Consider the following 14,241-nt stretch of genomic DNA (forward strand, 5'->3'; position numbering starts at 1 on the left):
CTCAGAGATGTTACTTAGCTGTTGGCAAGAGAGAGGAAACAGGGCTCTTTGCGAAGGAACCAGCTACCAGCTCTTACAGTCTCTGGAACATGGAGAACTGAGAAATGTGGCAACACTTGGCATACACTTCGTCTTTCTGGGCCCTCGTCACAAAACAATAATTAAAAACACTTTTAGTTCCTTCTTCAACTTAAGAAAAAAAAAACTACAAATTTTTAAGGGAAAAACACCCTCCTCAGTAAAGTTTCCTGGGTTTAATCTGTTCCCCCAACCTCCTAGGAAGGCTGACTCAGGCCGAGTTTCCGCCACAGAGCCTGGGATTTTGCTTCCCAGCTTCCTGTGACTTTTGAGACGTGAAAGGAGGCAGGATGGACCCTGGGCCACTCTGATCTGGCTGTGGAAATAGTTGTGCTTCTTATGCACGTCTTGGGCAGCCAAACCACTATCCCCGGCAGCTCTCTTTCCCCTGCTTTATTTTAACACGAGATGCACTAATATGCATGCAAAATTAAAGGTGCTGATGCAAGTGCCCTACCAAGGACCATTAATAACAAGATGTTTCCACTTAAAGGGCCAGGAGCTGGCTGGGCATCCAGCTACTATGCTCCCATAGCTCTCCTGAGGGGGGTGGTGGGGTGGTGGTGGTGTTGTTTTTGAAATTTCCTTTATGGATTGTTTGCTCCTGATTTGGGGAGACGCAACTAATTTTTGTGTGTTGATCTTGTACATGGCAACTTTGCCGAATTTATTATCAGCTTTTCTGTGTATGGATTCTTTGGGATCTTCTATGTCAGGATTACATCAGGAAGGAAGTTTCCATATCACATCCTATCAGACAGAACAAAATTTTACTTTTTTTCCGATCTAGATGCCTTTCATTTCTTTTTCTTGTGTATTTGCTCTTGCTGGGCTCCCAGAATGCTGTTCAGTGGCAGTGGTATAAGCTGTCCTCCTGGTCTGTTGGGAGAGACCTAAGTTTTCTGTCGATTAACACTAAATATGGTGTTTGCGGTAGGTTATCCGTAAATTTCCTTTATTGTGTTGAAGAATTTCCCTTCTATTCCCAGTTTTCTATATGTATATGTTTTTATTCTGACTGTTGGACTTTTCTTTTTTTTTTCTTTTTTAAAAAATAGATCTTATTTATTTATTTTGTATAGAAGAACTGGGGTAGGGGCCAGAGGTAGGGGGTGAGAGGATTCAGCAGAGACAGAGTGGGGAGCAGAGCAGGCAGATCTACTGAAATACACTGCTGAGGGGAGCAACAGACGAAACAGGAGAGGTCTGCTGCACCATGTGGGTCACCTGCCTGGCTGGGACTCAAGCTCAAGCCATTACAATGATGGTGCTGAGACTTAACCCCTAAGCTACCAGAGAGAACCCATGACTGTTGGATTTTGTCAAATGCTTTTTTCTGCATCAAGTGAGATAATAATGTGTTTTGGTGTGTACTATATCCATTTTTTAAAATGTTGAACTATCTTTGCATTCCTAGGAAAAACCTATGAAAGTTTTGTTTGTTTTGTCTTTTAAATCTGCAAAGGTTCATTTCACAATTGCAAATTTCAATTCTGGTAAGTGCCACATAATATAATATTGGGGCTTTAAGCAGTTTTTTAAGTGTACAGTTCAGAGGCATTGAGTAGATGCACATCGTTTTGTAACCATCAATACTTCCCATAGCTAGAACTTCCCCAAAGTCCTCACACTGCAAATTTGAAGCGTAGCATCCTAATCTAAAACTTTGTACCCATTAAACTACAACCCACCTTGCTCCACTATCCCACCCCTGGAGCCCACCATTCTTTCTATCTCTATGAATTTGTTGAAAATTTTGTAATTAATTAGGAAAATGAGGACTTGACACATTACACGTCTTACTTCCAAAGGGAACATTCTAGAGGGATTGCACTTTATGTTTTCTTGACATAAAATACAACTTCTCTGTCAGAGATATTAGGCCTGAGAGCTGGAAGACTTCTGATCTTCACGAGGCTCAGAGGGCAGCAAGGCCAACCTCAAGACCAGCCTCGGCATGGCCTGTGTTTCCTCTCACTCAGCAGTTCCTCATCCCGACTGCACATCAGAGTCACATGGGGAACTTTTAAAAATCACTGATTCCTGGGCCTACCCCAAGAGACTCAGCTCTGTTTGGTTGGGAATGTAGCTCCAGTATCAAACTGTCTTTATTAAAAAGCTCCCTCGTGATTCTGATGTGAAGTGAGGGTTACAGCCGCTCAATGGTGGAGCTGATTTACTCTCTGGAACCCTTGACTGCCCCCAGCTTTTATTGCTGCAATTGCTCCCCATTTGGAGGGTAATAGTGACCAATTTATTCCCTCCCTGATTTTACAATCCATTTGTAAATAGAATGAATGCCAACTCTGATAGAATCCAACTTTCAAAGTTGGAAAGAACCTTAACTGTCTTGTAGCCTTCTCTGTTTTCTTTTTCAGCTGTATCAGGTACCTCTAAAACATTCCCACTAGAGGTCTTTCAGCTTGGAACCCCCATTGCGGGGGAACTCCCCAAACATGGTGTGCTGAAGTTATCTCATCCCGTGCACAGGAACTCTGTTTTCAGCATCCTCCTTGCGTTGATTCTGTCTTGGGTGTTATATCTACCTGTAGGCAAAAGACACCAAAAGGTGAATGGGTTTCACCAAATGTATCTACACAGAAAGTGGGAGATAAAGTAGGCAGAGTAAGTGTCGTCACCCTGCAGAGTGGGGCCTTTCAATGTTTGCATGTTTTTAAGATATTATTTTATTAATTTATACATCCAAGGACTGGGGTGTAGGCCAGAGGTGCAGGGTAGAGGTAAGGGGATTCACCAGAGATGGAGCGGGGAGCAGACCAGGCAGATTGACTGAAACACACTACTGAGGGGAGCAGCAAGTAAAACAGAAGAGGTCTGCTGTGCCCTGTGGGTCAGCTCCCTGGCCGGGGATCAAACTCAGTGCTGCAGTGGCTGGTGGTGGCTTGATAATGCTGAGACTTAACCCCTGTGCCACCAGGGAGAACCCAGCCTTTCAATATTTGAAACAGTGACCTCGCGCCTACCCCATCTTTCCTCTTTGCTCACAGCAGCCTGATTTCCTTCAGATTTCTTTCACTGGATGTGCTCTCAAGACTTTTCTGGGAAGATGTATGATGCAATTGGAAGAATTTAGACCATGAAATGAGCCAGACTTGGAGTCAAGGTTCAATTCCCGACTGTCTGTGAAATCCTTAACACACGATGAGTCTACAGCAAACACTAGCAGTTGGAGTCATATTCTCCTCTCGACATCATGATTTCTGTCTGCGTGGAACTTCTTAGAGACTCAGTTTCTTCCCCAGGAAAAGTTTAGTGAAAATGCTTTACTCATAAGAGTGTTTGTCATTTTGACTGATCTAACCTCCCCCCTCGCCTGCCCCGGTGATCTCCATGACCACCTCACCCCCAACATGCTGTCAATGGGGACTGAGTCCATGCACCAAGTGAGCCTAGACCGAGTCCCAGGGATATGCAGTGTGAGTCAATAAATGCCAGAGTCCCCTCATCATGCTGCGAGCAAGTGAGCTATCTTGATTAGCATGTGTTGTGTCCAGAACTCAGTGTGGCATCGGCTAGGAGTTTCTGGCACGGATCACCTATATGCAGGGCCCCTATTGTCAGTGAGGCAGATCAGGATTTTTTTCAGTGTGTCGACTGCCTCTGCAACGCCAGGAGCTGGGACCAGGAAGGGATCGGGACGGAAGGCATAAAGAAGCTAGAGGGTTGGGCTGCATCTTTAGCTTCGTCCTGTGGGGTGTTGAGATGTTTCCTTCTGTTTTGATGTTGCCAAATTGTTTTTGGACTCCAAGCATAGTACAATAGGCCCTCAATACATGATTGCTCAAGTCAATTACCAGGCCTCCTTTCCCAGTTCATTGGTGCAGATAATTGAGTTGACTAGGAAGGAGTAGCTGGGCTCCAGGCAGCGCTAAGATACCAACTGTTCTTTTCTGCCTTTTTTGAACAAAGACGAGACAGCTGATGAGACACCCGGTTAAGGAGCCTCAGCCAGGACCCAAACCTGTCAGCTGCCTGCTCTGTCTCTCTTGTGGGCAGTTGGGTATGGCCTCTTGGCTCCTCTCCCCAGAACTTCAACAGGAATACTCAGTTGCACAGGGCTCCCCCAAGCCACCCTGTGCTGCCCATTGACCCCCAACCTGTGTGCTCCATCACCCCCTGAGCATGGTCAGCTTCAAGGAGGACTTTAAGGAGATGCCAGCAAAGCTGTCCTCCCCAGGAGGGACAGTGGGGCTGCATCAGGGCTTTCTCCTCATCTAGGGGAGGCGGAAGACGGGCTCCCTGACAACCAGGTGCTCGGGGCTGAGTCTTGTCTTACCCTGCACAAGGACTTTTTTTTATTATTATAAGTTTATTTTTATATCATTTTGTGCCTTTTTCCATCTCAGTTGTAATCCCCATGGGCTTCCCATCACCAGCTCACCTGTGTGCCATCACCATAGTCCCATGCACTGCTCCCCCCCACCGTTTTTTCCCATTCCCCACTCCACCCCCATAAAATGTCTCTGGTATATAGTTGTTCATTATTATTATTTTCCCTCCCTGGTCCTTTATGTTCCTACTATGCATGAAACCATCTGGTATTTTTCTTTTTCTTTCTGGCCTATTTCACTGAACATGATCCCTTCCAGCTCCATCCATGTTCCTGCAAAAGGCATGTGTTTATCTTTTTTGATTGTTGAGTAATATTCCATTGTGTATATGTACCACATCTTTTTGATACAGTCATCTACTTTTGGGCATTTGGGTTGATTCCATGTCTTTCCTACCACAAGACTTTCTAAAAAAATATTTATTTTTATTTATGCATAAAAGGACTGGAGTGTAGGCCAGAGGTGTGGGATGGGGGAGAGGATTCCCCAGAGACAGAGTGGGGAGCAGAACAGACAGATCTACTGCTGAGGAGAACAGCCAGGGAGACAGGCAAGGTCTGTTGGGACATGAGGGTTAAGCTCCCTGGCCTGGGATTGAGCTTAGGCTGCAACACTGATAGCCCTACAATTTAACCCCTAGGCCCTTTATTTTGAAAAAATCTGAAATCACTAGAAAGAGTTAAAGATGAATACAGTGATTGTCTGGAGTCTCTGAGTATTAACAGCTTGCTGCATTCTTCTCCCTCTACCATGGCTCTATTGCCTTATCTGTCTCTTTGTCTATCATCTCCACGTAGATATGCATAATAACATTTTTCTGAGCTATGTGAAGAGTTTGCTGACATTGTGACACTTGCACCCTAAAAGCATCATATGCTTTTCCTAAGAATAAGTACTTTCTCCTCTCTGAGCGCAGTCTCATAATCATGCCGACCGTATCGGCTGGAGCAGGGTGACTTCATGGATGGGCCAGATTCTGATTCCCCACTTGCTCCCCGAATGCCCTTTAGAAAGCATAGAGCTATTTTATTTCTTCTAATCTTTACCACCACTTGGGGAGATCCAATAGGTACTAGAATCCTCCCCACTTTACTGGTGAAGAGACTGGGGTTCAGGTGGTACCGGTCCATGCTGTGTGCTGTAGTATTATGGAGAAGTGGGAGCTTGTGCTCACAGAAAGCCTTCTCCGTGCCACACACGTTGCTTATCGCCTCTACCTTGCCTGATGAGGCGCTGGCCGTGCTGTGCTGGACCCACTTTCCAGGTGGGAAGTGAGACTGAGACCATGGAGGCTGGTACCAAACAGCAGTAGCACAGTAATAGAGACACTTTTTATTGAAAATCTTTTTTTTAATAATATATTTTATTTTTACATTATTTTGCGCTTTTTTCCATCTCATCTGTAATCCCCATGGGATTTCCATCACCAAATCACCTGTGTGCCAACACCATAGTCCAATGCACTTCCCCCCCAGCCCCCCATTTTGACCCATTCCCCATTCTACCCCTGTAAAATGTCTCTGGTATATAGTTGTTTATTATTGTTATTATTGAAGATCTTTTTTTAAGTAAACAAATCAATGTTTAATCGAGGTGATATTTGGCTACGCCCATCGAGTGTTACCACCATAGCACATGGCATCCCCTCACCCACAGCCCGCCTCCACAGTCCATTGTGTTTCCTTCCCTCTTTTATCCCCTCCCTCACTCCTCCTCCTTGCTGCCATACTTTGGGCCAGTTCAGCATGGTTGGCTGTATTTGCTGAGCAGACTGTAAAGGCCAGTTAGGAACACTAGCATAGGGCCCTCGCTGGTGGCACAACGGATTAAAACACAGCACAGCGAAGTGAAGCTAACCTCAACTACTTCAGTACAAGTTCGATCCCCAGCCCCAGAGGTGACCCACATGGTGTAGCAGACCTCTCTTGCCTTGCCTGCTGCTCCCCTCTGCCTGTCCTGCTCCCCACTTTGTCTCTGGTGAATCCTGTCACCACTCCTGCACCTCTGGCCTGTACCCCAGTTCCGTATGTATAAATAAATAAGTCTTCAAAAGAAAAAAAAAAAAGAACACCAGTATATCCAACAACCGGTGAGAAAAGGGAGAGGGTCTCAGTTCTCTCTCTTACACAAAGGGAATTTGAAGAGCCTGTCTTGAAAACAAGAAGCCAACGTTTAAGTTTATGTGGCGGGCTTTCAAGCCTTGCTTTGGGCCAATCCCTTTTGGGTAGACTTTTACCAATGAGGGGATGGGTAACTTTGAGATTTGATTTAGAAACTACCTTCTTGTGTTTTCTATATTGCACTAATTGTATAAAAGTTTCTTTTCATTAAAAATAAATAAAAGTGCAAAATTACCAATGAAAACAGCTAAAATCAAATACTGGGAGGAAGAAGAGGAGAAAGAGAGCTGGGTTTATTGTGTGTGGTTTATGCTCACTTATTTTGTGGGATAATGGTAGATAATGGTAAAAGGAGACAAAGCTGGGAATAGGTCTCGGTATACTATGTAGTTATGTGGGTAACCAATAGAAGAATTAATAAAACTGTTTGGACAATAGGATGAGGCTGGGAAGAGGTGGGACAGGAAATTGTGGCTTGTTTTCATAAGATCTTCTGTATAGTTTCGTGGTGACCACCCATTCAGATATCCTAGCTTCTAAATACGGGGGTCAGTCAGGGGCACCATAAAAGGCCAGGTCTTGGGAGAAGATTCACTAAAGTACTGACCCAAGAACAAGAGGGTCACTTTAAGCCCGGGGGCCCTGCACCTGCTACACATGGGTGCCCAGGAAGTTCACGCACAGGGCCACAACTACCCACACCCCACTTACTGTGGGAAGTGTTAGTGGTTCTGTTATAAAAAGTTTTAAAGATTTTCCAGTTTCACTTTTCAAAGCATATGGACATCAGTGATTCACTTCTCAATAATTTTTAACTGGGTATTTTTTTAATCTCTGAATATATGTAAAAATAACTGTGAAATAGAAAAATTTTACCTACTAGTCATTTCAAATGTGACATTTTTTATGAAAAATAAAATGAAATATCCAAGCAATGGTGGCCTTCCCTGGTGGCACAATGGGTTTAAAGCATAGCACTATGAAGCTGTCTGCAGCCACTGCAGCATGAGTTCGATCCCCAGCCAGGGAGCTGACCCACAGGGCACAGTAGCTCTCTCTTGACCCTCCCGCTGCTCACCTCAGCAGTGTATTTTAGTACATCTGCCTGTTCTGCTCCCCCTCTGTCTCTGGTGAATCTTCTCACCTCTTACAACTATGGCCTGTACCCCCGTTCTTGTGTGCATAAATAAATAAATCTTAAAAAAAAAAAAAAGGAAACATCCATTGGACATGGCTATGTTTTATGAACGTTTCATTTCAATTTTGCTCTTTTCTTTTTGCGTTTTGGAACTCATGGCATACGTTTGTGCCCATAGGGCTCTGAAAAACTCCTTGTCCTCATAGAAGGTGGTGGGGGTGGGGGGTGCTGGACACAAGCTCCGAGGGATCTGTGGGTGAGGGTTTGAGCATCTGGGGCAGGCATGGTTGACCTTGAATGCGGAGCTGCTCTTGACTTGAGTTCCAAGGTCAAATTCCATCTTCTTCAGCCATTCACTGTGGCTATTCCTCCTGTGCGGTGTTAGGACGCTTGCTGCTTGTCTCATCCACGCTCCAAGGCAGGACAAACATTTCCCTTCCTGCAAATGATGGAAACAGGATTCCAAGAGGCTAAGTAACTCACCCAGACCCACACAGCTTCAATGAATCAGGCGGGAAACCCTGATGACTGATCAGTCTTTCCCACGGCCACATGGGCAGCGTTTTTTTGTTTTGTTTTTAAAGATTTATTTATTTATGCATACAGAACTGGGGTACAGGCCAGAGGTGCAGGGGCGGTGAGAGGATTCACCAGAGACAGAGTGGGGAGCAGAACAGGTAGATGAGCGAAATACACTGCTGAGGGGAGCTGCGGGCGAGACAGGAGAGGTCTGCCGCACCATGTGGGTCACCTCCAGGGTTGGGGATCGCGGCTAGCTTGCAGTGCTGCATCTTAACCCATTGCACCTCCAGGGAGGGCCCTTGGGCAAAGTTTTTAAATGCCCGGAACTGCAGCTGTGGACGTCAACTCTGATAGACAAATGCAGAAATCAGAGTTGTTATTAATTTGATGATAGCATTTTATCTGAAAGATCCTTCAATTTGTCTCAGCAGAAGCTACTTAGAAGCACATCACCAATGTTATTGCTCCTGCTGATTTTACCTGTTTGGTCTGAGGAACAACGTAACAGTGTTATATTTTGAGTTCTGCTTCTCATGTTCTCAACAGACACGCTGCCTGAAGTGAGGGCTGCCTGACTTCGCGAGCCCATTAAGTCGCATCACTCTTGAGCTGGTGCAGGAGCTAGTAAGCCCGCCTCTCCCCTTCTATCCACCTCTGACCAAATCTCTCTGTGTCACTCGGCATCCATCTCCTTACTGAATAGCATCGCAGACACGTCTGCTAAGCCCACATCACACCTCTGAGTCATCTCCCCACTTCCTTTGCAGAGAGAAATCAGAGGCCACAGGGGAGGCTCAGAAAGTGACCACAGAGCTGGGGTGGGAAGGACTGCTGCTGGTCACAGGGGTGACACCCGGCACCCGTAGCCAGTCCCAGACAAAGGGCTCTGTGTTTGGGGTGGCAGGGCTGGGGCCAGATGCGAGGGGGCTGGGGTGCAGACACGGGCTGGGGAGCTGCCTGAGGCAAGGAAGAACTTGGAAAGCCATGGTGATGGGCACAGGGCTGCCAGGGTCATGCCGTGTCCGGCACATAATAGGGCTCAGCAGTATTTCTCACTGATCACTCAGAGTGAGGGACAGGCAGGGGTGAATGCCCCTCCCCTTTCTTCTGCCCACAGAAGTGGCCTCAGCCCTTGATTTCCCGGGCTGGCCTCTGGGGCCCTCCCTGAGAGATCTCTGAGGCAATCTGTGGCAGGAAATGGCATCCAGGATTAAAGACTGGGTTCCTGCAACTGCCTTGAGCTACAGTTTCCTCATCTGTAAAATGGGATGGTAATAGTAGCCCACAGGAGGTTCCCCCAGGCAGGGGTCAAAAACCACCTGGCCAAAAGCTGAGGTTTGTTACTACCACCACGTCACCTGGGATCTGGCTGCCCCAGCGCCCTCCCCAGGTCCTTGGAGAAGACACGTGGCCCAGGTATGGTGCGTGAGTACAGCCCACGCTGTCACCCCATCCAGCCGCCTGCCCCGTGCATCATTCTTCTGCAGGTTTATCCCCAAAGGGGTGTTTCTACATCAGACGGGGTGGGGAGAAGCTCCCTGTCTGAGGTCAGCCGGACCTGGTGGGTGTGATGCGCTAAGATCTATGGGCCTCTGGGGTGGTGAGGGGAGCTGATGGCCCGGGGTTTTGTTTGGCAAAGGCTGGCTATTATCTGGCCCAGGCTGTGTTTCCAGGGCAATATAAATAGCACTGGCTTGGGAAGGAGAATCACAGATGTGGCCAGGCAAAGTACAGGGAAGCTGGGAGGTTTGGAACGATGAGCAAAATGCCAGCTGGGCCGTTTCCATGGCGGTGGGACACCAGGGACGGTCTGCCTCTGGCCTCTGAGGCCGAAGCCCGACTTCAAAGCCAGAAAGTGTCTGTGGGCAGACCTGCCTGGTCTTCTGCTTCCAGCCAGGTCTTGAAAGGACCTGGGCTGGCCTAAGCCCAGAAGGGGCCTGGGCACAGCCTGACAAGATCTCGGGTCGCCAGAGAGGGACAGAAGAGAGTATCGCTTGCTTCTAGGTTACCCCCTCAAGCCCCTCCTCAAAACCCACCCCCACCTGTGTGCCCTCCAGTCCAGAGGGAGTGAAGCCTTTTCTTTTTCTATCCTATTGTGTTTTATGGAGCTATCATTTACAAGCAGCGAGACACACAGGTTAGAGTGTCCAGCCTGGTGCCTTTTTGACAAATGAATCACCTGTACAAGAACACCTCAATCTAGAGGGGAAATGTTTCTGTGAGTGCACAAATTTCCCCTCTGTTCCCTCCAGCCATGCCCCCGCCATATCTGCATTCCTGCTCCCATCACCCCAGCTCAGTGGTGCCGGCCGCCTGGAGACCGACCCGCGGTACGTTCTGTTTTGTGTCCAGCTTCATTGCCTCAAAATAGCATTTTTGAAATTCATCTTCATTGAGTAGTGTAGTTGGTTCCTTTTCATTTCAGGTGTAGGAATGTGCCGGTTTGTTTATGGGGGCCCTCTGGGTTGCAGTCACTGCTCTGGGATACCCTGAATACCTGCCAGAGTTTGGCGAGTCCAGCCTTTGCAGGTGCCACCATCTTGCTTCCTAGGCCATGTCCACTGGGTGGCTTCCTGTCCCAGCCCAGGAGGTCCTGCTTTTTTCATGGACTGAGAGTGGCGAGAGCCAGAAAGTTCTGCTCATCGGCAGAGGGGCGTTTAGTTCCCTGTAAGATTGAACGTTGTCCTCAGGCCTGTCGGAGCTGGGGGTCTCCCCACAGACCTGAGGTCCTGGGGTGGCTTGGTGTCAGAGGGGGCAGGGCTTTATCCTGGAAGAGGCGCTGAGGGGGTCAGCGGCAGGCCCACTGTCACCTTCCTGACAATGGTGGGTGCTGAGGCTGCCCCCCGGGAAACGAAAGGAGGGGGGGGAGAGGGTGTTCAAAGAGAACCCCAACAAGACTTGATGACTTGAGCATGGGAGGGACACACAGAGACCAGAAGCCAAGAACTGCACTGTGTTTCTGAAGAGGCAGAGGCCTGGCTTGAGTTCCTGCTGCCCCTTTTCTTAAACTTTTAAAAGATTTATTTATGCACAGAAGAACTGGGTGTAGGCCAGAGGTGTGGGGGGTAAGAGGGTCCACCAGAGACAGAGCAGAGAGCAGAACAGGTGGATTGACCAAGTGCACTGCTGAGGGGAGCAGTGGAGAGACAGGAGAGGTCTGCCGTGCCCTGTGGGTCAGCTCCTGGCTGGGGATCGAACTCAGGCCTCAGTAGCGGTGATAGTTTGATTGTGCTGAGACTTAACCCATAGGCCGCTGGGAAGCCCCCTGCTTCCCCTTTTAGTGTAAAACCTGGGGAATTTGACTCAGCTGCCCATGGCCCTCACCTGTCACACGGTCATAAATAACACCACGCAGCACTTTCCGGAAGTGTTCTAACCCAGTACTGCACACTGGGTGGCTTAAAACACCCAGGGTTTATTGTCTCACTTCTGGAAGCTCAGTCTGCAGTCAAGGTGTCAGCAGGCCTCTGAAACCCTTCTTGCTTCCTCCAGTGCCGGGTGCTGCCAGCTTCACCCCAACCTCTGCCCCCATTGTATGGGGCACCTCTTCCCTGTGGCCTTTGCACGATCTCCTCTTTGCCTATCTCCCTCTTGTTATAAGGACACCCTACTTATAAGGCAACTCCTCTCCAACATGACTTCATCTTAACTAATTACATCTGCAGCAACCTTATCTCCAAATAAGGTCATGTTCTAAGACACTGGGGATTAGAACTCCAGCCATCGTTTTGGTGACATTGACCTATAGCAGACCACCTGCCTCAAGAGACGGAATAGGGTGCAAAGCGTGTGAAGGTCTTCAAGATGGGCATGTGTTGGCAAGTATGGGAGCACAAAGTTAGCTGGGGCACCTGCTTTTTAACTTTTTTTTTTTTAAGGTTTATTTTACTTATGCATGCAGAACTGAGGTACAGGTCAGAGGTGGAGGTATGGTGAGAGGATTCACCAGAGACAGAGTGGGGAGCAGGACAGGCAGATCAACAAAGTGCCCTGCTGAGGGGAGCAGCGGGCGAGTCAGGAGAGGTCTGCCAAGCCATGTGGGTCACGTCCGGGGTGGGGATAGAACTCGCACTGAAGCAGCTGCGGCCAGCTTGCAGTGCTGTGCCCTAACTTGTTGCACCACCAGGTAGGGTCTGTTTTTTTTAACTTTCTATGTGTCCTTGTTCAAATCTTTTCCTCTCCCCATCAACATTTGGTCTCTAAGGTCTCGGCCAGGTCAAAGTCCTGTAACTCTTGGCAGCTGAGGTTCTGTGAGGGGGCATCTGGGAGCTGGGGGAAGTCAGAAGATGTTTGCTCCAGGGCCTACCTCACACTTGTGTGTCCAGCTTCCTTCCCCTGAAATCCCCAGCATCTGCACCCCCTGGGCCACAGACCCTCACCCCAGTGAGACTGGAAGGGGGCCAGTCAGCTATAAATAGCAGCTTGGACTCAAATGGCCCCTCTTCCTGTGCAGGAAACATAGCACCTAAGAGGACAGGAAAAAGGTGTTTCCGAAAGAAAGGCCGGAAACCGGGGAGGGTGGGCCTTGGAGAGCCAGATGGGTTCCCGGGTGCTGGAGGAAAGGCCCTTGAAGGCAGAGGGGTCCATGGGCACGTGCACTGCCAGCTCTGGGCTGGCAGATGCCTGGGGTCTGTGACTCAAGAACCTCAGCAGGACAGCATTGAAAAGCACCCAAGGGGGTTTTCGGCTGGGAGACGTAGGGTTTCAGGTGGAAAGAGGGGATTGAAGGTGCCAGTTCATTAACTCCTGGACTCATCGCTGAACTCCTGGACTGGGCCATTTGGGAATGGCCCAGTGCTAGGCCAAGGGCTTTAGGGTGCATTTACTGCGGGCTGGTAAATGAACAACAGTTGTACACCAGCCCCCATGCCCTGCCCTTGGAATAAGTACAGCGGGGGTAGGGTGGGGGGTGAGGGGAAAGGCAGGGCTGGTGACAATGGCCACCAGAGGAGGGAATTGAAGCTGCTGGACATTCAGGGATTAGTCAGGCAGAGCACAGCGTGAAGGAGGGGAGGGAGATGGCATTTTGGGCAGGGCCAAGAGAGACCCGGCTCTCCTCTCTCTCCTAGTCCCATCCTTGTCCACCCTGGGCTTCCAGGAGGGGGTTAAGGGGGAGCCCTCTTCCCTCCCGGGGGTCACCCTTGTTCCTCTCCTGGTCAGCCGAGAACACTGTCCTATGTTGTGTTGAAAACATGTTAGGATCTCAAGTGAAGCACCTAGAAAACCATTAGTGTCCCCTATAAAAACAGGCTCGGCCCGCTGAGACCCCTGCAGTGACAGGCATCACAGGGAAGACTCCGATGGCTGGTTCAGCACTGGGGCAGGATGGTGGTGAGTCAGCCCGGGACCCTGGCGCCCTGACTTCTGGTTCCCCAGCCCCATGATCCTGCCAGACCACAGGGCCCCCCTTAATGACTAGAGGAGACTGAGATAAAAACGGGCTGTCATCTCTGTTAAGAAGCCCAGAGATGTCTGCTTGGTGTGAGGTTAAGATTCCTTTGCCTTCCCATGCTCCCAGCAGGAATGTTGAAATGCCACATTTCAACTCAATCTTTAGCTGGCGTGGGTGGTGGGGAGTTATAGGGGTATTTGAGTGTCCAGTGTCTCTTGGCTGTCCCACGGGATAGTGGTCAGACATGTGCAAAGACCGAGGGTCCCCGCCTTAGGCTCTTATCTCAGGATATGAACTCTCCACACGGGGATCACTTACAGAGTTGTGACCCAGTGGTTCCCCTAGTCATTCTAAGGGAGAACTAAGGTCAGAACTCAACCAGCCACCCCCAACACACTCAAGCACCACGTCTAGATTAACCCTTTTACTGTTGGTAATTCAAGGACGGTTTATTTATTTAAGATGTATTTATTTATGCATACAGAACTGGGGTACAGACCAGAGGTGTAGGGGCAGTGAGAGGATTCACCCAAGACAGAGTGGGGAGCAGAACAGGTAGATGGAGAAAGTACACTGCTGAGGGGAGCAGCGGGCGGGTCAGGAGAGGTCTGCTGCGCCATGTGGGTCACCTCTGGGGCA

The sequence above is a fragment of the Condylura cristata genome, unplaced genomic scaffold (assembly GCF_000260355.1).
Source record: "Condylura cristata isolate star-nosed mole 26May11 unplaced genomic scaffold, ConCri1.0 scaffold00018, whole genome shotgun sequence".
Taxonomy (NCBI): domain Eukaryota; kingdom Metazoa; phylum Chordata; class Mammalia; order Eulipotyphla; family Talpidae; genus Condylura; species Condylura cristata.